At 45.1% G+C, this 25,024-nt stretch overlaps 1 long non-coding RNA gene across 1 annotated transcript; it reads right to left on the bottom strand.

Annotated features, from left to right (window-relative positions):
* Window positions 1-1,779: 1,779 nt before the first annotated feature.
* On the bottom strand, window positions 1,780-25,011 carry LOC123480867 (uncharacterized). Its single transcript, XR_006657002.3, has 4 exons — window positions 24,542-25,011; window positions 23,887-24,037; window positions 3,649-3,907; window positions 1,780-2,787 (listed from the first exon to the last, which is right to left on the bottom strand). It is a non-coding gene; the product is annotated as an uncharacterized lncRNA (long non-coding RNA).
* Window positions 25,012-25,024: the final 13 nt, after the last annotated feature.

Genomic DNA, 25,024 nt, shown 5'->3' with positions numbered 1-25,024 from the left:
AGATCCCTACAGCTATCTTGTGCCCTACATCTTTTTTAATAGTTGGACTGGTCTCTCATTTGTCCCAGGCAGCACTGTAGTCTCAGGTGACTGTGACATCGGCCTTTCCCAACTGTTTGCCACCCATTGATATTATTTTTGGCGTCATCCCTCACCATGCTTTTTGCAGCGCTCCAAGTCAGGTCAGCCCCAGCAGCGAGGCTGCCAGCTTTCATGGCTTCCATGGCATTTGGAGGGGAGGAGGGGGATGTGAGAGCAATTTAGAGATAAAATACCACAGATACCACTGTTATTCCCAAATTTCAGGAGTTTTTCTTGAATACATGCCTTTCAATTTGGTGTATGCCTTTAGTTAACTTCCAGAGTACTGAAATGGTTGCATTTGATAATTTTGCCAGTTTCACCGTTGCTTTTTTTGAGGTGAGGTCTTCCCTCTGTCGCTTCCCCTCTTCATTCCTCACTGCTTCTTACAGTGCTCTATGCAAAAGTTTTTCTTCATCGAGTAAATCCATTAGCAATTGTTTCAGAAAGGATCTGTGAGAGATAAATCTTTTTAAAATATCTTTTTCTTATGAGCCGGTTAAAATTATGTTTAGGATTCATAGTGTTTCTTCATCTTTGAGAATTATGACTCAGGTATTCTAGAAAATTCTTAGCCATTATATCTTCAAATACTATTTCTACCTCATTCTTTCCACCTGGAGACTCTATTAAACATATGTTGAATATTCTGATTCTATTGTCTCTGTCTCCTTTATTTCATAATTATTTTTATCATTTCATTTCTCTGGACCTCAAATCTCTCTTCCAGTTCACTAATCCTTCCTTTGACTGTGTTCAATCTGCTGTTAAATCCACCCATTGCAGGATTTATTGTGATCTTTGTTTCAGTTACTACATTTTTAACTTTTAGAAACTCTATTTAGTGCTTTATCAAGTCCTAGTAGTTTTATAGTGTTTATTTTCTTAGGGTTTAGATTTCTTATTTTATGTCTTTAATAATTTTCAACGTAGTGAATTTTTAAAAAGATTTTATTTATGTATTTTTAGAGAGAAGGGGGGAGAGGGAAAGAAACATTGATGGGAGAGAGAAACATGGATTGGTTGCCTCTTGTATGTGCCCTGACCGAGGACTGAACCCACAACCCCCGCATGTGCCCTGATCAGGAATCAAACCTGTGACCTTTCGCTTGTAGGACAACATCCAACCAACTCAGCCCCACTGGCAAGGGCAGCATAGTGAATTTTTACATTCTCTTTCAAGTTGTTTTTGTATAATCTCAACATCTAGGGGCTCTGATCGTCTTAACTGTTGTACTTTGAGTCTCACGTGTGGAAAATTATTCTCTCAAGGGCTTCAGCATTTCTGAACTGCAAATTCATCATTTATTTTTGGTTTTCATTTTATTTTGAGAATCCCTTGCAGGCTGGGGGGCACACCTTCAGGGCTCCCCAGGCCTTCATCCTCACTTTTTCTTTTTCTTCCTCGGGAGTATCTTTATTTCTGTTCATGTCTTGGCTTTCAATTTACTGAATCATTTCTAAGAAGTGATCTGGAATCCCACAGCCATGTGAAGCCAGGTCAGGGCTTTGAATGCTCAGGCTGAGGCGGGCAAGCTCATCACTTCCCTGGGAGACACATTATCTCTAGTCTATCCTTTCACTGAGAGTGTGGATTTTCAAGGATCAAGTTTTACAGGGTTCTTGGATACAATTTCCATTTTAGGTGGGCCTAGGTTGACATATATATAAAATATCCATCTCTGTATTTTATATATACACACACACGGGAGTCCTGTATTATCCTGTTATTTTTAAGTATATTTTATTGATTATGCTGTTACAATTGTCCCAATTTTTCCACATTTGCCCCCTCCACCCAGTACCTACCTTCACTCAAGCAATTCTCCCCTCAGTTCATGTCCATGGGTCATGTGTGTAAGTTCTTTGGCTTCTCCCTTTTCTATACTATTCTTTACATCCCCCTGTTTATTTTGCTCCTGCCAATTATGCTTCTTAATCCCTACACCACTCTCCCCTTTCTCCCCTTTCCCCGTCCCAGCTGATAACCCTCCAGATGATCCCCACAACTGTGATTCTGTTCCTGCTCTAGTTGTTTGCTTGATTGTTTTTGGTTTTGTTTTTGATATTCAGTTGTTGATAGTTATGAGTTTGTTGTCATGTTAATGTTCATAGTTTTGATGTTATTCTTTTTCTAAAATAAGTCCCTTTAACATTTCATGTAATAGTGGCTTAGTGATGATGAATTCCTTTAGCTTTTCCTTGCCTGGGAAGTACTTTATCTGCCCTTCTATTCTAAATGCTAGCTTTGCTGGATAGAATAATCTATCCAGCAAAGGTCCTTGCTTCTCGTCACTTTGAATACTTCTCGCCAGTTCCTTCTTGCCTGCAAAGTTTCTTTTGGGAAATCAACTGATACTTATGGGAACTCCTTTTTAGGTAATTCTCTGCTTTTCTCTTGGTGCTTTCAAGATTCTCTCTTTATCTTTAACCTTTGGCATTTTAATTATGATGTGTCTTGGTGTGGTCCTCTTTGGGTCCAACTTGTTTGGGACTCTCTGTGCTTCCTGGACTTGTATGTCTGTTTTCTTCACCAAATTAGGGAAGTTTTCTTTCATTATTTTTTCAAATAAGTTTTCAATTTCTTGCTCTTCCTCTTCTCCTTCTGGCACCCCTATGATTCAGACATTGGTATGATTCAGACATAGTTGTCCCATGGCTTCCTAAGCCTTTTGTTTTTTTGAATTCTTGTTTCTTCTTTCTGTTCTGGAAAGAATGTTTGAATGTTTACTTCTTCCTGTTGTTCCTAATTGTTGATTTGAACCCTGGCTTCCTCCCCTTCACTGTTGGTTCCCTGTAGATCTTTCTTTATTTCACTTTGTGTAAACTTCATTTCTTCTTTTATTTTGTGGCTGTACTGAATGATTTCTCTGAGCATCCTGGTCACCAGTGGCCTGAACTCTATATCTAGCAGGTTGGCTATCTCCATTTCATTTAGTTCTTTTTCTGGGGTTTTGTCTGTTCTTTCATTTGGGCCATATTTCTTTGTCTCCTTAATTTGGCAGCCTGCCTGTGTGTTTTTTCTGTGTATTAGGTGGAGCTGCTTTTACTCCCTGTCTTAGTAGCATGGCCTATGATGAAAAGGCACCTGTAAATTGTGTGGGGCAGAGCCTTAGGTAATCACCAGGGTGGGGCAACCCACTTTACTGCTTTGTGGCTCTGGGTGAGGGAAGGGGGCTCAGAGAGGGAACAACACCACTGCCTGGCTTCTGGAGGTTTATCCGGCACTCTCCCTGTTTGTAATCACTTCACCCACTTCCCATATCCAACTGGCACCTTTCTAGCTGCTGCCCTGGGGTGTGCATAGTTCTAAGACCAAGTGGGCCCTTTAAGTGGTGAAAATCCAGCAGTTCTTCCACCACCCCAACCCCCACTGGTTTTTAAAGCCAGATGTAATGGGGGTTGACCTTCCCTGTGCTGGAACCGTGGTCTGTATTGTCTGGCCTGGGGCTGGGATGGCTCGCTCCCAGGGTATCCCTCCTGATTTTTATTTACCACATGTGAATGTCAGACTGTCCATGCCACCACCACCTCTCTACCCTGTCTCCGCAACTCCACCCATCTTACCTGTCTGGATGAAAGTGGCTTCTTTAAATCCTTGGTTGTCAGACTTCCATACAGCTCAATTTTCTGATGGTTCTGGGTGTTTTTGGTTTTTGAGATCTGGTTGTAATTTTTTCTATGGTTGTGCGAGGAGGCAAAGTGTGTCTATCTATGCCTCCATCTTGACTGGAAATGCTGTATTATGCTGTTTTGTTTTCTTCTTGGCAACCAAAGTGCAGGACCTCATCTCCTGTCACTCCTGGTTACTGACTCTCCTTGACACCTAAGGGAAGACACATTATCAACTCACTGGCTGTCATCTGCAATGTTTTATCCCCTATTTCTTACTGGACTCCTGAGATTTCCCTTTCTTTCATGCAAGCTCAGCTGTGCATTTAAAATAAAATTTTTAAATTTTATCACACATTTCAAGGAGTTTTTAATAGGGGAATTTTTTGGTTATCTAGCCTGCAAAATCAGAAACATATGGGGAGGTTTTTCAGAGTATGTTTCAAAGCCCCTCTACCTCTGCCAAAATTCTGATACAGCCCCCTAAGGAGTACGCAAAGTTTGGGTGGAGTTGGGCCAGTAATTGGATGGAGGTGGGGATCATTCCTGCACAATTTGAAAAACAACACATAACTCACTTCCCTAGTGTTCTGATTCAATTCCTGGTGTTTTAGACTTTTGTGTTCCCTAATAGTGCCTAGTACAGTTTCATGACCTATAAAAGATACTGGGTAAATGTATACTGAATAGATGAATGAATGACTAATTATCAGCACATGCTTTGTGATCTGTGTAAAATAACAAGAATGCCTATTGTGCATGTCCTATATACAATCAAACTAGACAGTACCTGACACAACACAACACATAGTAACTGCTAAACAAAGGTCCATTTTTCCTTACCCTAAAACAGGGAAGAGGAGCTCACCACCACTCCAAGGGTTTGGCAGGCTCAGGTCAGACTAATTCCAGGGTGTGGACAACCTGCATTCCAGCCTCGGTCCAGGTCTCTGACAACCCTGATGGAGGTCAAGTGGGAAGCATGGGGGTTGGCCTAGTTTCCATTCTTGGATTTGGACCACAGGTGCTTGATGAATGGGCCAGTCAGCCTGGAGGACAGGCCCTAGGGGGTGTGTCAGGAATCTGTATTAGGCTCCACCTATCCATCTGTTTAAAGCTTGGCACAGAGTTATAAAGATTCAGGGACACATTCAGTTAGCACCCAGGATGGTATCTTTTGCCCCATAAAGTCTTAGCTTTCCTTCTCCATTCCCTACCCTCTCCTCCATTCTGTCCTCAGCCCTTTCCTGCCTCTGACTCTCCCCAGAGAGCTCCTCCTCCAGCACAGCTGCCTACCCAAGAGGCTCCAGCACATCCACTCGCCAGGTGTGCAGTCTGTTGCAGGAGGGCCCAGAGGCTCTTCAAAGGCCATACACCCAGACAGAGACTCTCATTTCCCCCTACTCCGTCCTCCACGATTCCATCTCCAGAGTGTCACCCTGGACTCCACCCTCCCCTTTTCTGCTGAGTCACCATATCCCCGGGGTGGAGTCCACCTCTGGGCATCTCTGCAGTCAGGCCTCTGACAGCCATCCTCTTCACCATCACCTGATGTCAGCCAGCAGCACTGCCATCTGGATTATCACACTAGCAGTGGTGGCCCCTGAGCCTAACCAGGGCCTCGGATCTACTTTGTTTGCCTCAAACAGTTGTTTGCTTTGCTTTTGTTTTTAAATGGGCCAAGACTACAACTAGAAGATTTCACATTAAAAAAAAAAAAAAGAATTCTGTCTGCCTTTGAGAAGTTTGCTGGGCCCACATACAGTTCACCCCCTTGGAGGTAACGTCAGCTGTCCCCAAGTGGCAGCTGTTCCTTTCAGAGAGGACAGACTCCTGATTAGCACAGACCCTAACCAGTCTGCCTTGCCCCTAAAGGCCATAGAGATTGAGGCTCCTGTCTCTCCAGTTCATCATCACCCTCACTGCTCCCAATGAGAGTTGACCCTGCCATTCAGCACTTGTCTAAGTCCCATAGAAGAAATCAGCCTCTTTAACCTGGCATTCAAGGCCCTTCCCCATTCTGGTACTGGCAAGAGGACCCGGCCCTAAGCAGGTCTGCCTAGAGCCGGCTCGTAGTGTGTGGGTTCTCGACTTCATGCAGGAAAGATTTCACAACACAAGTCCAGGTGATTTTTAGAGGACATGTATTAAAGCCTGGGACAGTCAAACAAGGAAGGGTCTAGGATAGAAGCAGCAGCAGGAGAGGAACTAGGTGGGGAAATGAGCCTAGGCTGGGCTGCTTCAGCTCACTAAGAAGTCAGAGAAAAGGGGGCCTTGGGGACAGGGTCAGGGGGTTAGCCCAGGATGATCTGCCACTGCAAGTCTCATGGGGTCCCTTAAGGTTTAGGAGGTGTGTGCCCCTGGGGGCAGAAGAGGAGGAGAGGGAAGGGAAAGGTTCAGGTGTGCTGCTGGGAAGGAGAGTGTGTGCCAGAACCTGTGTTTTGAGGGGTTTTAAAGGCTGGGAGTTTAGGAGAGGATCTCAAAAGAATGCTTAACAGTTTTATGCTGATGTGGCAGAATGAGACTTATCCCCTTAATTTCATCTGTCCTTGGGTGTGGTTGACACCCAATGGCCTTAACTGGATTTCTGCTATCTCCCTGAGTAGGGTGATTTAAGCTATGTACCCTCTGGTTGGGGGGAAGTGCAAACCATTTACTCTTACTGTTCTCCGTTTAGGGAAGATAGGACTTACTAGACAATGGCAAACACTTGGCCTTTCTACTTACTAGATGGCTGCAAACTGTTTGTTTAACTATCTCAGGTTCCCTATTCTGCTTGTGCTGGCTTAATCCTTCCCATGCCCTGTCTCTAGCCTCACCCCAGTCCTTTCGCTCCCCTGGAGCACCACAGCCTACTGCCTTGCAGGTCTTCTCACCTCTCCCAAATGTATCTCGTTTTCCCAAACCTTTCTTGCATGTAAGTTGGGCCTTTGATCCTCCTTAGTTTACGTAAGAAGCAATATTGTACAGAGCAATATACACAAAGTGTGTACACTCATGTCCATGTAAGAAATGTCCAAACCGGTAGAGAATTTTTATGGGTTTATTTGAGCCAAACAACATATGCCAGGGAGCAAGATTTTAAATGCTCCAGAGAATAACAGTATTGCAGTTTCTTTTATGCATTTGAAATGAAGGAGAGAAGTAAGGAAGGTTACATAAAAGTGGGAGAAAACAAGGTGGAGGATGGATTACAGGAAGTTAACAAGATTATGTGCTCTCTTGGGGGCGGTCACTCTTGAGAAGGAGGGGTGTTTCAAAGGTGTGTTAACCCAGGACACAGAAACAATGGACAGGGCTGGGTCAAGGCAACACAGCCTTTTGCAAAGAAGTGATGTGCCTGGGGCGTGACCGCCCACCATGACCTGCCCAGTTAGGAACTTAGATCAGATCAGATCACCCTGTGAGGTCGCTTTCCGTAGACCCTCTTTTTCATCCACATGAAGTATAGAGCACTATCCAATGGGCTGTCTCGGAGGAGAGATTTCCCCCAAACCTAAAGTTTGGGGAAAACTCATAGGTTAATGAGTCCCTATGCCCACCATCTACATTCAACAATAGTTTAGTTACCGTTTGCCTATGCGGGTATAGGGTTGGTTAGTTGGTTGGTTGTTTTTGCCGAACCATTTAAAATTAATTCATAAACATTGTAACATTTCACTTCCGGAGTACAGTGAATATTTTAGCATCTCCTAAAAGCACATTCCCTTCAAAACACAATACCATGATCAGAGTCAAGACAATTAACAATTAACAGTAATTCCCAGTGTATTATCTAGTCCATAGTTTCCCCAATTGTCTCAGAAAGCATTTTATAGCTGTTTCGTTGGTCACATCAAGACCCAGGCAAGGCTGGAGGGCTCCCCTGCCTGTTGTGTCATTGTGTAACCGGGCAGGATGGGGTCTGGCTGCTTGTTACCATGTATATGCATAACATGAAGATTTGTGGGGAAAGAAATAGGTTTTTGTTAATAGAGTCCCCAACCTGAGGGGGCTGGGAGCATTCCTGTTCTGAGCCCTTCTCTTCCGCAAGAAACAGAACCTCCCTTGCTCCCCAAAAGATTGCAATCCAAAGCCATGCCCAGAAGTTCCCCATTATTGTTCATCTGTCCTTTTGGAGCTTAAGCTGGCCATGCAAATAGGTCTCCATCCTCTCTGGGGTGTGCACTTGTGGGCTTCAGAGTCACCATCATCTAACAGCAGTGCTCGAGAGCTCTCTCTCTCTTTCTCTCTCTCCCCCTCCCTCCCTCCTTCTCTCTCTCTCTTTCTCTGGGTCTCGGGTGCACTGCCAGATCACTCCAGATAGTCGTGCAAGGGAAACTCCATCTGCAAAGAACTTCCCAGCTCACATCTCCATGTGCTGCTCTCTGGGCAAAACAGTGGAAGCAGTCTGGGACCTGTGTGCCATGCTGCCCTGGGTCATAGCGTCGCAAGGGCTGCTGCCCAGTGAGGCATACATCCCAGGGTGTGACCCTGCCTCCAGGAGCTGACTTCCAACCCTGTGAGGCCCAAGCCCTGAGCAACCCTGGTGTCTGCCACTCCTGCCCCTGCAGAGCCAAACAAGAGCACACGAAGCCAAAAGGCCAAGGAGCCAAGAGCTAAGAAAGTGAGCTTCTGCCCACCTCCTGTTTAAAAGTCCTCTCGCAGAATCCCATGCGCTCCAGAAGCCAATGGCAGTATCCAGCTTTTCAACCTCTGAGGGCTAACATGGGCCACTTTGCCTTGGCCCATCTTCTAGCCTCCGTGTTGCTTAGGCAGGCAGTCTCCAGTCAGGCAAGTTCTGTACAGGCTGCCTTCTGCAGAGTCACGAGCTGCTGCCCGGCTGCCTCAGGCAGTCTCCCTGCTCCTCGGCCCCTCCCTTCACGGGAAGGGCAAGCTGCTCTGGATCTTCAACTCTGCCTGGGGGTTCTCCTGCCCTCTGCCTTCTCCAGCGATTTGGCCTCACCAGTCTGTTACAGTTGCCTCCACCAATCCTTTGTCCCTTACTTAAAAAAAAAAAAAAAAAAAAAAGCAACCAGGCCAATTGTCTCATATAAAGTCCCACCTTCTTGACTTGTCACATTTCCTTGAGTTGTCATTTAACGCCTTCCTCCATCCCCTGTATTTCCTGTATCTGGGAAGAGAAGTTAATGTAAAGGCTTGACTGGGATTGTAACAGGGTGCAGCCAAGAGGAGGGCCCCCCAAATAGGGATTTGTAATGGGGTCCAGAACTCTGGTGTCCAGGAAATACTAGAAAAAATATATATAGGATGGCTTCACCCCCACAAGTCTGAGCTGGGGGAAGGGACACATGGAGCAGGGCCATTCAGAGCTGTTTTGTACAGCAACAGCTGTGCAACTAACCTCTGGCAGGTCATTTAACATGTCTATAACCTTTAACTGGTTTCATAGATACGTTAGACAGCTGTGGCCATGCTTTGAGCCAGGGACATGCGAGTGACTTCCACCCAAGATGTAACTGGGAAGCAACTCCCCCTGGTTACAGCGCCTGCGTGAGAGCTTGGAGAAGATTGGCTCCATGCCATGGGGCCACACCTGCCCGGACTTACTATGGCAGCCCAGTGAAGCTGGAAGAATAGGGAATGCTGGCAGGTGTAACTGATTGTAGGAGGAGCTGGAAATGGGGCTGCAGAGGAAGACTGGTGCTGGGATTTAAAACCAGGTGCCAGCAGCCTAACCCGGGAGAGGACCACGCGGTTTTGAGGGGGAAGGGAGAGAGGACCACGTGGCTTTGGCTGAGTAGGGACCCTGTGGCAGTGATACAGCTGATGGTGCCGGGAGCCTGAATCATGGACTTCTACTTCTTTTCCTGAGATATGGTACCCCAGACTGGGCAGAGGGAGAGGGAAGGACTGTGTGCATCTGTGGGTATTCTAAAGGACTTTAGTATTTTAATGAAGACATTAAGTCATTACTCTCTGTATAACTTTTAAATAAATAATCCCTTTCCTTTTCACCAGTCTCTGGCATTGAAAGACATCTTTCCTCTGGCGGCAGGCAAGGTGAACCTAGTAGGTGGGGGGGATCCCCCAGAGAGAAAGGGGTGGTCCTTTCCATAATAGTATATTGTTCAGCCCCCCCCCCGCCCCCCCGCCCCGTCTCTGTTCTGTAACAGGATCAGGTTAGACGATTTGACAAGAGCATCTCTGGGGTGGTGCCCTGTACATAGGGGAAAGGAATTCGATTTAGTCTCTGAGTTCAGACTGACTATCTGGACCTAACTGGTGGGCATGACAGGGGAAAAGAAAAAGCTGCGTATAGAGATCAGTGCCGCTGCATGTGGCTTGGGCTGCCTTGTGAGACTGAGCGCTCCTGGTCACTGGGGGTGTTCGGACAGCAAGCACACTCATCAGGAGTCTCTTGCGTTGGGAAGAGCGTCCGCCTCCCCTCACCCACTCCAGCGGGTACCTGGTTGTCCCAGTGACTGCACATGTTCACAGACAGCACACACTTAGGCCCTGGGCCAGTCCCAGAAAAAGAATTGAGAACTTCCGGGTGAGAAGCTCATTTAGAAAATGGCTTTCAACCTTCCTTCAGCAATGAAAATGGTTTTCTAACAATAGTTTTGCAGACCCAGAACACATAATAAGAGTCACAGTGCTTAAAGCCAGGGTGGCTTCCACCATGGCTCCGCTCCAGAACACTAAGGCACCAAAGAACATGTGTGAAAACCATCGAGTTTGGTGGCCTGAGATCCAGACACTTGTAAAAGTCTCTGCCTCTATCGCAGGCGCGGGACGTCCATTGCAGTCCTCACAGCCGCCATCACTCGGGCTCCATGTATCTGCAGCAAACGCCGACCCCTCAGGCTCTGGTGAGAGACAGCAGTGCCCACCTGCTCTTACAGAGCGCAGGAAGCGTGGCCCCGCCAGTGCCTGGCTTATGGCAGGGGCTCCATGTTGGTTAAAGCCAAATCCAAATTTCTTTTTTTTAAGATTTTATTTATTTATTTTTAGAGAGAGAGGACGGGAGGAAGGAAGAGAGGAGAGAAGCATTAATGTGTGGGAGATACATCGATTGGTTGCCTCTTGCACCCTGACCGAGGACCTGGCCTGCAACCCAGGCATGTGCCCCGACTGGGAATCAAATGGGGCGGGGGGGGGGGGGGGGGGCGCTTTTCGGTTCGCAGGCCGGCGCTCAATCCACTGAGCCACACCAGCCAGGACCCAAATTTCATTTATTCGCCTGAATTAGAAATACATCACATGGCAGAAAATTCAAAAGGTGCAAAGATTGCACTGCAGCTGTGCCCGGCAGATGCAGTGCACCCTTCCCCAGCTCCCAGCACACACTTGTCTGTAACAGGCACACACACTCTGTTCCTCTGATCCACCTTGTCATCTCAGAGGTCCCTCCATTCCAGTACATGGAAGGTTCCTCGTTCCTTTCTTTGTAACCTTTGTAAAGTGTACTACAGACACGTTAGCATGCACATGAAGGAAACGGTCGATGAATTCCCACAAAGTGAACGCACCGCACCCATGTGAACAGCACCCAGATGAAGACACAGGAGAATCCAGCCCCCCAATGCCAGCATTGAGCTACCCCAAAAGTAACCACGACTCTGACTTCTAACGCTGGAGTTTAGTTTTGCCTGCTTTTGCATTTTTTTAAATATAGACTCAGAGTATGTTCTGTTTGGCTTCTTTTACTCAACATTGCGTCTGAAATCCATGCACGTTGCGTATAGTTGTAGCTGACTCATTCTCACTTCTGTGAGTTACTCCAGTGAAGGAATGCATGACAATTTATCCATTCTACTGTCCACGGGTGTCTGGACAGGGTCTAAGGTTTAATTATAACTAATAGTACTTCTATGAACATTCTAGTCCATGTCTTTTAGTGAATGAAATTCTGTTTGTTATTTCTGATAAACAGGTACCTGTAAGTAGATGCCTCATTTGTTTTTAGGGCTGCACAGTAAACTGCTCTGTGGATGAGCCATAATTTATAGGCATTTAAATTACTTCCAACTTTCTTACTGAAATAATCTTGTATGTATGTCATTTCCCATGCGTGTGAATATAGTGAAAGTAGAATTGTTGTGTTTTAGGATTCTGTATAAAATTTGTTCCATTACTAAAATAGAACTTAAAACTACTCTTTAAATTAACCCTTTCTCCCCAGTGTTTCTAAATACAGGCATTCTTATCATTTTAGGCAACCTTTACTGTGTGACTTGATCCAAAGAATTGGATTCATTAAACATCCATTGCATTCCCTAGTAATGGAGAAATTTTTTTTAAAAGTCTCCACACATTTCCCATTGCGAAGAGCAATACTTTCCCTGGTGGGGATTATTGCTGCAACCAACACCAGAATTGCCTCACCAGAGCTCCCGAGTCACATCACACACCTGTTGGAACAGCTCCAGTGACGGAGCTCTCTCTGACTCACAAGGCAGCCCCTCCAGTTTCAGGCAGCTTTGATCACTGCTTGGCCCTTCTTACCTTTCAGCTATTATCCAAGTTCCCTTCGCTCAACATGTGGATGGTAAATCTAACCGTCTTGAGCTTCGGCTTTCTTTTTTAAGAATCCCCAGGTCATCCTCTTTTTACATATAGGACATGGTTTCCAAACCTTTCAACATACCGAGGAGGAGTATCATTTTATTTATCTAACTCTAAATTGTAGTGCTCAGAGCTGATATGCCCCCCTCGCCAGTCCAGGAGCATTCACTTTACTTGATTTGGCCTGTACTAGTTGAACTCTTACGGTCTCTCTTGATAGAAACCAACTCAAACTGGCTTAAGAAAAGCAAAACAAAACCAAAATCAAAGCCAGCAATTTGCGTAGCAGTCCCAGTTTAGCAACCCAGCAAGCGGAGTCTGTCTCCCTGCAAAGGTGCATCCATCCAGGGAAGGCTACTGATTGACCTGTTGGGTCATGTGCGCACTCCTTGGACCAATCATTGTCCCCAGGAAGATGGGTACTAGGGTTGCCGGAGCCTGGATCCTGTGTCCTGGCGTGGTGGATGCGTGAATGTGATAAACAGCGATGCTGACAAGATGAAAACCAGTCGATGTCTATCTATCACCTTAAAGATGGATGGCATCTGGTTTCTGAAAAGCAGAGCTCGTTGAATCTCAGAATGAGAGATGACTGTAAGGGTGACTACAAACTCCACATCAACACAGTTTAAAGCCAGGTCTCGCTTTTCCTGAAATAATGCTACAGGCTTTTTCAAGACTCCACTTATTTGGCAAACATGTTGCACACCCAGCTGCCGGGATGAGGGGATAAAAACGAGCACCATGTTGCCCTGGGACTGCACGGCCCACAGTGCAGTGGTGAGGCAGACGTGCTAATAGACGGTGTCGTGCCAATGCTGCGAGGAGCTCCCGGAGGAGGTGGCACTTGCAATAAGCATACAGAAGGAGCAGGTGTTTGCCTGGTGGACACGTGGGAGCAGTGAGGACAGGCAGGGAGAGGGACAGGGACATTCTGGGAGCAGTGTGTGCAAAGGCACAGATGTGAACAAGGACTTGGAGTGTCTCAGAACCACTAGGAGTCCAGCACTGTAGGAGGATGCACTGTGGCGGAGAGGCTGGGGATGGGGCTGCTAGTTAGCAGGACCAGACGGTGACTTCCAACCAAGCGTGATGATTCCTGCAGCCTGAGTCATCAAGTTCCCGTGAACGTGGGTCTCCTTGACACCTTGCAAAGGAGGCGCATTTCCACTGGTATTGCAGAGGAGGTAGGAACAGCCCAGCCTGAAACATTTGCACTGTCGACAATGTAAGAAATGTCTAAACCTGTAGGGAGTTTTTATGAACTGGAGTCATACTGAGACACATGCCTCAGTTTGAGCACATGCAAGATCTCAAATGCTCCCTTACTGGTGGTCTAAACAAGAGGCTTCCTCTGGCATTTCAGAGGTATGTTAACCTCCATGCACGAGAACAACAGACAGCTTAAAAACCTCTTACTAAAGAAGGTACAGGCCTGGGGCAGTGACTACCACCATGACCTGCCCGGCTGAGAATTTATGATCAGATCACCCTGTGAGGTTACTTTCGGTTAGAATTGTCACAGCATCCCTTTTTTGTCCACAGCGCTGATGTGTCCAATTGTCCATGACTGTATCAGGAGCCATGACTAATATTTACGCGTAAGATCCTGCCCAGGAACAAATCCCAGCTCCCATCCTTGATGCCCTCGGAAAGCTGGCAGGTGAGTTTCTTAGTAACACTGTCATCCATTCCTCTGTCAGGGGTTCAAAGTTTGAGTTTAGGGTGAGACCCCTCATTACAGCTCAGTTACATTCCCTCCTACTGTCCCAGACCCCTGTCCTCAGATGGCTGCAGTTTCGGTTTGCCCAATCATCAAACCCTTCCTTGGTGCTCTGCAGCCTGTAGAGAAAGAACAAGATCATCCCTGCCCCCCAGGCACTGTCTGGTAGGTTAAAAGAAATCCACACGGCCCTTAAGGATGCTCCACGGCAGCTGCCCTCGGGAAGAATTGGGTGGCTGGAAACCCAGGGCAGTGGGGAAGACAAACGTTTCACCATATACTCATGGACGAATTTTGAATCTTGCACATTGTGCATATAAAGCTTCCTGCAAAATAATATATGTGTGTGTGTGTGTATGTACACAATATATACATACGGATTACAATAGAATATGTGTTAGCAAGTTTTGAGAGCACAGAAGTTAGGCTTTCTAGGGGAGGTAACATTGGAGATTGGTTTTGAAAGAGAATTCAAATGTACCCATCAGGCCCTGGCTGGTGTGGCTCAGTGGATTGAGCGCCTGCCTTCGAACCAAAGGGTCACCACTTCGATTCCCAGTCAGAGCACATGACTGGGTTTCGGGCCAGGTCCCCAGTAGGGGGTACGTGAGAGGCAAACACACATTAATGTTTCTTTCCCTCTTTCGCCCTCCCTTCCCCTCTATCTAAACATAAATTAAAAAAAAAAAATTTAAAGTGTACCCATCGGGAAAGTGGGTAGGGTAACAGAAGCCTTGCTAGGAAGGGGTACAGCATGGGCAAGGTCTACAGGCTGGGAAAGCAGGATGTGTTTAAGGACTCATGAGATGTGTAAGGCTGAAAATGAGGTACCTGAGGTATACTAGGGGGCTGTATCTACTTGCAGGGGGCACCCCTGCTGGAGGGGCTCTCCAGGAAGAGTCTGAGGACAGAACAGAGGAAAAGGTAAAAAGCCAAGGTTTAAAGGGCAAATTAAGGAAAATTACAACTAAACTAGGACCATCACTCAGAACCATTAGAAATCAAGTTGAATGGAAGTCCCACAACTATGGAATTAAAGAAACCACATCCATCCACTGGGTAGGAAGGGTGGAGACATGGAATGGGCTGGTCCCACACCCATGTGCAGTGGATAAAAATTTGGAAGGGATATCTCAGGAGTGAGGAGTCCCAACCTCACACCAGACCTCCCAGCCCAGGATTTCAGTACCAGGAAGATAAGTCCCCATAACTTCTGACTGAAAAACCGGCAGGGACTGAGTCAATGGAAGAAACTTCTGGAGCCCCAAGCAGTTCCTCTTAAAGAAACTGTACATGGACTTACTCAGACCCACTCCCTCTGGGCTCCAGCACTGGGATAGCAGTTTGAAATGCACCAGTGGCAGACAGGGAGGAATGCAGGTGTCTGGTGAGAGCTGGGGAACAGCTTTCTCCCATACAACAAGGTAGCAAAGGCCACTGTTCCTTTTATTTATTTTTATTTTATTGATTATGCTCTTACAGTTGTCCCATTTTTTCTCCCCGTTTTTCCCCTCCACCTTGTACCCCACCTCCCATCAGCATCCCCCACCCCACCCCTTAGTTCATGTCCATGGATCGTACATATAAGTTCTTTGGCATCTCCATTTCCTATACTATTCTTAACCTCTCCCTGTCTATTTTGTACCTACCATTTATGCTTCTTATTCCCTGTACCTTTCCCCCCACTCTCCCCTTGCCCCCTCTCTGCTGATAACCCTCCATGTGATCTCCATTTTTCTGATTCTGTTCCTGTTCTAATTGTTTGCTTAGTTTGTTTTTGTTGTTCTTAGATTCAGTTGTTGATAATTGTGAGTTTGTTGTCATTTTACTGTTCATAGTTTTGATCTTCTTTTACTTAGATAAGTCTCTTTAATATTCCTATAGTAAGGGCTGGGTAATGATGAACTCCTTTAACTTGACCTTATCTGGGAAGCACTTTAAATGCCCTCCCATTCTAAATGATGGCTTTGCTGGATAGAGTAACCTTCGATGGAGGTCCTTGCCTTTCATGACTTTGAATACATCTTTCCAGCCCCTTCTTGCCTGCAAGGTTTCTTGTGAGAAATCAGCTGATAGTCTTATGGGAACTCCTTTGTAGGTAACTGTCTTCTTTTCTCTAGCTGCTTTTAAGATTCTCTCATCTTTAACCTTGGGTAATGTAATTGTGATATGCCTTGGTGTGTGCTTCCTTGGGTCCAACTTCTTTGGGACTCTTTGAGCTTCCTGGACTTCCTAGAAGTCTATTTCCTTTGCCAGATTAGGGAAGTTCTCCTTCATTATTTTTTCAAATAAGTTTTCAATCTCTTGCTCTTCCTCTTCTCCTTCTGGCATCCCTATAATTCAGATGTCGGAATGTTTAAAGTTGTCCCAGAGGTTCCTACAACTCTCCTCATTTTTTTGAATTCTTGTTTCTTCTTTCTGTTCTGGTTGAATGTTTATTTTTCCTTCTGCTCCAAATCATTGATTTGAGTCCTGGTTTTCTTCCCTTCACTGTTGGTTTCCTGTATATTTTTCCTTATTTCACTTACATGGCCTTCATTTCTTCCTCTATTTTGCAACCATACTCAACCATTTCTGTGAGCATCCTGATTACCAGTGTTTTGAACTCTGCATCTGATAGGTTGGCTCTCTTCATTGCTTTGTTCTATTTTTAGAGCTTTGATCTGTTCTTTCATTTGGGACATATTTTTTTTTGTCTCTGCAAGCCTATTACATTCTAAGTGGTGGAACCTTAGGTATTTCCCAGGGTGGGGCAATCCTCTTTGCTGTGTTGTGGTGCTGTATGTGGGGCAGGAGTTCAAGAGGGAACAATGCCATTTGCTCGGCTCTCAGCCAGCGTTCAGTCACTTCCTCCGCTATCAACATGCAAATTGGGCCCTTCTGGTGCTGATTCCTGGGTGGGTGGGCTTGTGTATGTTCTAGGACCCTGTGGGTCTCTCCAACAAACTCTCCTGTGAAGCTGGGAGTTTCTCCTGCCGCTGCAACCCCCACAGAGATTTTGAGGCTTTATTTCCCTGTGCTGGAACCCTGGGTTACGCAGTCTGTCTTATTCCCAAGTTGTTGCTCCCAGTTTATCTGCACACAAATGTGGGACCACCTGGTCCTCCAGCTGCTGCTTTGCCACACTTCCTCTCCACCCTGGCTGCCCATATCCACTCCTCCTACCAGTCTGAATGAATGTTTGTTCTTTAACTCCTTGGTTGTTGGACTTCCATACAGTTTGTTTTCTGGCAGTTGTGGTTATTTTTGTTTTTAAATTTGTCGTTGTCTTTCTTTTGTTTGTGCGAGGAGACAAAGTATATTTACCCACACCTCCATCTTGGCCAGAAGACCTCCCCATTGTTCCTTTTCTGAACCCTCCCCCAACACAGCCACACAGCCATCGAGGAGAGTGACACTCTGTCAACCTGGCTAACACTGTTTGCCCTGCCCTAGAGATCCCCAGAGGCTCTGCACCACCTTAACTTATGTGTCCACCAAAGTTGTTAACAGTAGCTTTTCCATATGAATGGCTGGTCTTGGCTCAGGCTTCACAACCTCCTAAATCCTCTCAAACAAGCAACAGCCAACCTCAGGGAGCCCCCCAGAACCCGTTCCTCTTGCTAACTGGCCCCAAGCCTGGCACTAGCAGCTGCCAGCCTAGTTTCACAGCTTGGCTTCAACTAGGAACCTCCAAGCCCAGCGCAAGTAGCAGCCATCTCAGATTGCTTTGTAGCTCATGCAGGGTGGCCCCGGGCAGAACACAGGTGGGGGCTGGACTTGGCCTGCACCACCCAGGGAACCCCAGTGCCTGTGCACCCAGTGGGCAGCTGCAGATCACGTAGGAGCACCACCACCCTGCCCCTGCACAGCTGATCCTCCACGGAGGGTGGAGGGTGGTGGTCAGTGGTCAGAGCCAATAATCCTTGCAACTGACTGGCCTGGGTAAATCCCTCCCATTGACCTGCAATATCAATCAAGGCTCAACTACATGAGGAGGGTGTATTCAGCCAACACGGAGGGCACACCTCAAGTACCCAGCTTGGGTGATAGGGAAGGCTGTGCCCTGTCAGGACCCTACAGGACACCTGCTACATTAGGCCACACTACCAAGACACAGAGTCACAGCAGCTCTGCCTAAAACACAGAAACAAACATGGGGAAGCTGCCAAAATGAGGAGACAAAGACATGAAAGAACATCAAAACTCCAGAAAAAGAACTACAAAATGGAGACGAGCAATCTCTCAGATGCAGAGTTCAAAACACTAGTTAGAAGGATGCTCAAGGAACTTAGTGAGGATCTCAACAGCATAAAAAAGATCCAGTCAAAAATGAAGGATACACTAATTAAAATAAAGAACAATTTACAAGGAAACAACAATAGAGTGGATGAAGCCGAGAATCAAATCAATGATTTGGAATATAAAGAAGCAAAAAACAACCAATCAGAACAAGAAGAAAAAGAATCCAAAAAAATAAAGATAGTGTAAAACAGCTTCCAGGACAACTTCAAACATTCCCATATTCACATCATAGGGGTACCAGAAGGAGAAGAGGAGCAAGAAATTGGAAATCTATTTGAAAAAATAATGAAAGAAAACTTCCCTTCTAATTTGAAGGAAATAGAAAAGCAAGTCCAGGAAGCACAGAGAGTCCCAAACAAGATGGATGCAAAGAGGCCCACTCCAAGACACATCATAATTAAAATGCCAAAGGTTAAAGATAAAGAGAGAACTTAAAAGCAGCAAGAGAAAAGCAGTTAGTTACCTACAGGGAGTTTCCCATCAGACTGTCAGCTGTTTTCTCCAAAGAAACGTTGCAGGCTAGAAGTGACTGGCAAGCGATATTCAAAGTCATGAAAAGCAGAGACCTACAGCCAAGATTGCTCTACCCAGCAAAGCTGTCATTTAGAATCAAAAGGCAGATAAAGAGCTTCCCAGACAAGGAAAAACTACAGGAGTTCATCACCACCAAACTATTATATGAAATGTTAAAGGGACTTATTTAAGAAAAAGATCAAGGGGGGAGTGGGGAGGGGACAGTGAGGAGAGGGGATTACAGGAACTACTATAAAGGACACATGGACAAAATTACGGGGGAGGGAGGGGGTTCGGCTGGGGTGGGGAGGAGGGCTGGGGAGAAAAGGCATACAACTGTAACTGAATAACAATAAAAATTTTTTAAAAAAAGATCAAAACTATGAATAAAATGGCAATAAATATGTATCTGTCAACAACTAAATCTAAAAAACAAACTAAGCAAACAAGAACAGAGACAGAATCATGGATGCAGAAAGTGTCCAGAGAGTTTTGATGGTTGCCAGATGGGAGGAGGTTTTGGGGAAATGGGTGAAGAGGTGAGGGGATTAAGAAGTACAAATTGGTAGTTGCAGAACAGACGTGGGGATAAAGTATAATATAGGAAATGGAGTAGCCAAAGAACTTATACGCATGACCCATGGACATGAACAAAGGGGTGAGGACTGCCTGAGGGAGCGGGGGGTGCTGGGTAGAGGGGGGCGAAGGGGGAAAAAGACTGGGACAACTGTAATAGCATAATCAATAAAATATAATTTTAAAAAATAAAGGGCAAAATAGGCCATCAGAGTCCCGACTCCTCATGACCACTCGAGTCCCTGGTCCTTCACAAGTCTGTGCCATGCCTCAAGCAGCCAGAGGTGAGGCCTAACACTATCCCTGACATACTCCCCTACGGCCTGTCCTCCAGGCTGACTGACCAAATTCATCAAGCACTGGTGGGTCCAAATCCACAGAATGGAATCTAGGCCAACCTATATACTTCCCACTTGACCTCCACCAAGGGCGTCAGAGACCTGGACCGACCAAGGTTGGAATGTAGGTTGTCCACGCCCTGGAATTAGTCTGACCTGAGACTGCCAAGCCTCCTTCTTCTCTAAGGCTTCACTGTCTTATATGGGAGCCACTAACCATGGATGGCTATTTAAATTTCAATGTCAATTAATTAAAGTGAAATAAAATTTAAAAATCAGTTCCTGAGCCACATTTCAAGTATGAAATAACTCAGGTATTTCTGACTTTGCAAATTAAGTAACCTAAATATTTTCTCATCACATACTCTTTAAAATGACCAATGAAACAAAACAGAATTTATTTAAAGTGCACAGCTCAGTTCCCACGAAAGGAAGAGAAACAAGTGGGACTGACCCTGGCAGATGACAGCTAACGAGCTCACCCTGGGTCTGCCTTGGGCTGAGGGTGGAGTGAGCAGCAGGGACTTATGCTTAAAGACCATGTGGGGCAGGACACAGCCTTGGGATACACCTAAGGTCAGAGTGGACTTGAGATCTCTGCATAAAGCTGGACCCTTGTAAAGCCACACTCTCAGGGAAAGGGCAAACTCGAGAAAACGTGCCCATCTACAAGGAGGTGACAAGCAAGCTTGTCTGTTTCGGGGTGAGAACCCAAAACTCCCAACCCAGCATGATATGGTTTGGGATGTCAATTTACTTCCAGCCGATACACTGCGCCCAGTCCAGTGATACCTGGGGGGCATGAGCAAAAGGGGAAAAGCCCTGAAGCCATGCCCCCAGGATCTAAGGTTGCAACAGATTGTATCCAAGGTTAAAAAAGAATTAAGACCCAGCCACCCTAAGGATGAGCTCACAATCCTCTAGGATTGAAACTCAGGAGACACAACAAACAGGTGATCTCCAGACTACACAACAATCTGCAAGAGAACACATAATGTCTTCAAAGTGACTGTAGAGTGTTTGCCTTCGGAAGGAGGAGTGACTGGGAGGCATTAGAGAGGCTTTTGGGGGCAGGGGACTGGAATGTTCTCTGTCCTGACCCAGGTGCTGGTTACAAGGGTTTGTTTAGTCCTTGAAAACTGAGTGAGGTATACACCTATAATTTGTATGCTTTTCAGGATGTATATTGTAAATCAATAATATGATTTAATAAATGATCAAAGAAAAAATATTAGGATCAGAATTGTACAGAATAAGACTTTATATGGGGCAGGTTTATAGAAGAGCCAGATAAAACTTTTAAAAATGAAAAGTGCACTCAATGAAACAAAGTTTTAAAAAGGAAATGTTACTTATCAGGTAAAATGTATCTGAAATGAAAATGAGTGAACTGGGAGACGTATTCGAGGAACACACTATCTGTGCCCAGAACGCACAAAGAGCTAAAAAGAGGAAAAACACAGGAGTTAGGAAACGTAGAGGAGAGAATAACAAAGTATGGCACACATCTGACAGGAGTCCACCAGGAGAATGAAATAATGGGGCAAAGACAATATTCAAAGGGAAAACAATTAATAAATTTCCAGAATTGACAGGACACAAGAAGCACAGATCCTCCTGTGCTTACAAACACAAGTCCACATTTAGAACCACCACAGTGAAAGTGCAGAATAAAGGCAAAAGGCAAAAATGTTTAAAGCTACCATAGGAAAAAAAAGCTAATTATTTCACAAGATTGACAATAGGAACCATAGCAACAACAGAAGATAAAAAAGACAACAGAATAACATCATCAAGTTTTATGGGATAGTAATTCTCAGCTGTAAACTCTATACCCAGCTTAATTATCCTTCAATAATAAAAAGTAAAAAAAAAAATTTCAGAAAAGACTGAATTTATCTCTCATAAAACTTTTCTAAAGAATAGTATGTATTCCAGGAAGAACTGGAATTCAGAATGAAGGGGTAGGTTGCAAGAAGTGAAGATAACGAAGACATTAGGATGTATGTGGATAAATCTCATAAGCATGGACTTTTAAAAAGCCTAATTTTAGTGTTAAAATACTGGAAATCAATAACTTGTAAGATGTTGTATTTGCTTTTTCAGGTCTGTGATAAGAAACTGCCACAAACTGGGTGGCCTAAAACAGAAATTTATTCTCTCACAGTTCTGGAGGCCCGAAATCAAGGTGCCACCAGTGTGGCTTCCTTCTGGAGGTTCTGAGGGAGAAGCCATTCCATCCATGCCTCTCTTCTATCTTCTGGCAGCTGCTGGCACTCCTTGGCTTCTAGCTGCATCGTGACCATTTCTGCCTCCATCTTTACATATCTTTTGGGGCCACTATTCAATTTACCACAGGTGGCAAGAGAGTAATTCAAAGAGTTTTAGGGTCCTTGTTTTGTTTGGGATTAATTTTAGACTTTTTAAATCAAATATGCATGCTGCAAATTAAAAAACAACTTCTAAATTCTAAAATATTTGAAACAGAATTATAAGGAAAGCTGGGGAAAGAATAAAAATTTTGATCAATTTAATGGAAGATAAAATCATAGAAAGGCAATCAAAGCAAAGCAAAGTATACAGAAAGCACAAGACAGGGTGATGTAAATAACCCAATTGTATCAGTAATCACAATAAAGGAAAATGGACTAGTCAATTGAAGGGTAAACATAATCTGACCATTTGCTATTAATTACAGTTTAACCACATGCTATTCTTAAGAAGCTCACCTAAAAATATAAAGATTCAGCCCTGGCTGGTGTGACTCAATGGATTGAGCAACAGGCTGCAAACCAAAGGGTCAATGGTTCGGTTCCCAGTCAGGGCACAAGCCTGGGTTGCCAGCCAGGTCCCCAGTAGGGGGTGTATGAGAGGCAACCACACACTGATGCTTCTCTCCCTCTCTTTCTCCCACTCTCCCCTCTGTCTAAAAATAAATAAATAAAATCTTTTAAAAAAATAAAAATATAAAGATTCAAGAAGGCTAAATGTAAAGTGGTAAGGAAAAACTAAACTAGGCAAAAGGAAGCTGAAGCTGTTGAGCATGTGTGACATATCTAGACTTTAAAGCAAAAACAAAAAAACACTAACAGGAATAAAGAGCCTCACTATATAATGTTGAAAGGATCGGTTGACCAAAATAAAGTAATTCAAACTTGTATGCATGTAACAACATAGTCTCCAAATGTACAATGCAAAAATTACAGAATTACAAAGATAAATGGACAAACCGACAGGCATAGTGAAAGATTTTAATATACTTCTCCCACTAAGTGAGAACTAGATTAAACAAAAATTATTGTGACATAGATTTAAACTACCTTCCTAAAACTCCAGAATCAATTATTAGAGAATATACATGGAACAATTTAAAAAACTGACCACCTAAGTCAGAAACAAGCCTTAATAAACACCAAAACATTAATATCATACATACCATATTATCTGACCATAATATAATAAAAGAGAAATCAATGACAGAAAGCATAGTCAGGTCCCCATACAGTTGAAACTTTAAAATAGACTCTGAGTATTTACTGATCAAAGAAGAAATGAACACATTAAACTTGTAGGATGTGGCCATAGGAGTACTTAGGGGAATTTTGTTGGGTCTTCGTCCAACACTGTTTGTTGATTTGAGAGACACCAATTGGTTGCGTCCAGTACTCCTGCCCAACCTTGGAGATCAAACCCGCACCCCAGGTATATGGCGTGACTGGGGATTGAACCCCAAACCTTTTGGTGTACAGGACAACGCCCCAACCAAGTCACCCAGCCAGGGCCCACCCTGTATTTTTTTGATGACTATCTATGATGGGGGGACTCAAAAGTTGGAAAAATTTTAGTTTTAGGTAATAGCTAATAAGCTTAGTAATCAACATATGTAAAAAGCTATTGTTTCATCAACTGAAAGTGTGACCCACCCTGACTCAGGAGACCATAAGCAGTTCCACCTTTGTGTCCCAGCAGGACTGCAAGCAAAGAAGATGGTATCTGAGCCATTGTTGTGCTCCAGGGTGAGACGTCCACTGCCCAGGACACAGATGAAAGAATGCTGCAGTTTTTTATCTGATTACCTTTTCTCCTGAATTCCAAACCCCTTACCTACACTTTTCTTCTCCTTATAAAAAGGATAGGTTTAAAATGAAATTTAAGATGGTCTATTAGTGTACAAACCCACCGTCTTCTCCTATCGCCGACCATCTGAACAAAGCGCCCCTAAAGATTCAATCCCCCGTCTCTACTTACTGGGTCTGGTAGGAAACAGCAAGAACGCTGGCTTTTTCGGTTTCATCTAGAATTCCATTATATGGTGTATCATAATCTAACTAGTCTCCCGTCAAAGATCATTTGGTGGTTCCAGACTTCAGCTGTTACAAATAATGCAGTGAATTGGTTTCTACAAATGAAATTAGAGTCAAAAGGTTTTTTAGCTTTTGTTTTTGATAGGTGTTTCCAAATTGCTGTCTATAAATATATAGTGTCCAACAGTGGGTGGGAGTGCTATTCACCCACACCATCACCTTCACAATGAATCATCTAAGCTTTGCCAAGCTGATATAATGAATGAGGTTGGGTACTCCATATATATTTTCCTTTTTTTTCAACTGTCTATTCCTTTTGACCACTTTTTAAATTACTGGATGGTCTTAAATTCTTTTTAGGAGGTTTTTATATAATAGAGAAATTAGCCATTTTTTCTGTGATATATTACAATGTTCATACCATCAGAGACTACCAAAGCGAGATACACCAACTCTTGCAAATTCAATGACAACCTACACTCTAATCTCATCCCCCACCCCTACCCCAACTCCAATACACAGGCCTCGATCAGCCCCTGGAAAGCGAATCTATCTGTATTCCCATCGCCTCACAAGCTCAGATCTGACCCCATTCTCACCCCTTCAAGGCCCTTCGCCCCTGTGCATTCTCAGCGAGTGCCCGGCTCTGGAGTCTCAAACTGGAGGAGGTGGCCTTTGGTGTTAGCCGGAAACCCCTTGGCCCGTTAGAGGGTTTCGGAGTGGGGCCAAGGTGAGCAGGATTCCGGGTCCTGCCAGTTCTGGTGTACGAAAAGCTAAGCGAAAGCAGAAAGCACTGCGGGCCTAGCGCAGGGTCTAAGGTCTGCACGGCGAGCAGCGCTCAAAGAGTGCGGATGGAGCCACCGGAAGTCCTCGCGGGAGGCAGGCTCGCGCCACGGGCGGGGCAGGGGCAAGAAGCGGCTGCTGGTGAAGCCGCAGGGTTAGCACACAATGGGCGGGGGCGCGAGGCCAGACGCCGAGCAGACACGCCGCGGCAACACGTGGGCCGCAGAGCTCGCCCGGCCGAAAGCAGCCCGTCGGCCCAGGCAGGGCGCGGCGCGGCGTACGTGCGCGCGCGCGCGCGT

Source organism: Desmodus rotundus, chromosome 1, assembly GCF_022682495.2.
Source record: "Desmodus rotundus isolate HL8 chromosome 1, HLdesRot8A.1, whole genome shotgun sequence".
Lineage (NCBI taxonomy): Eukaryota > Metazoa > Chordata > Mammalia > Chiroptera > Phyllostomidae > Desmodus > Desmodus rotundus.
Note: the sequence above shows the minus strand (reverse complement) of the source record. Positions and strands in the feature narration are given on the sequence as shown.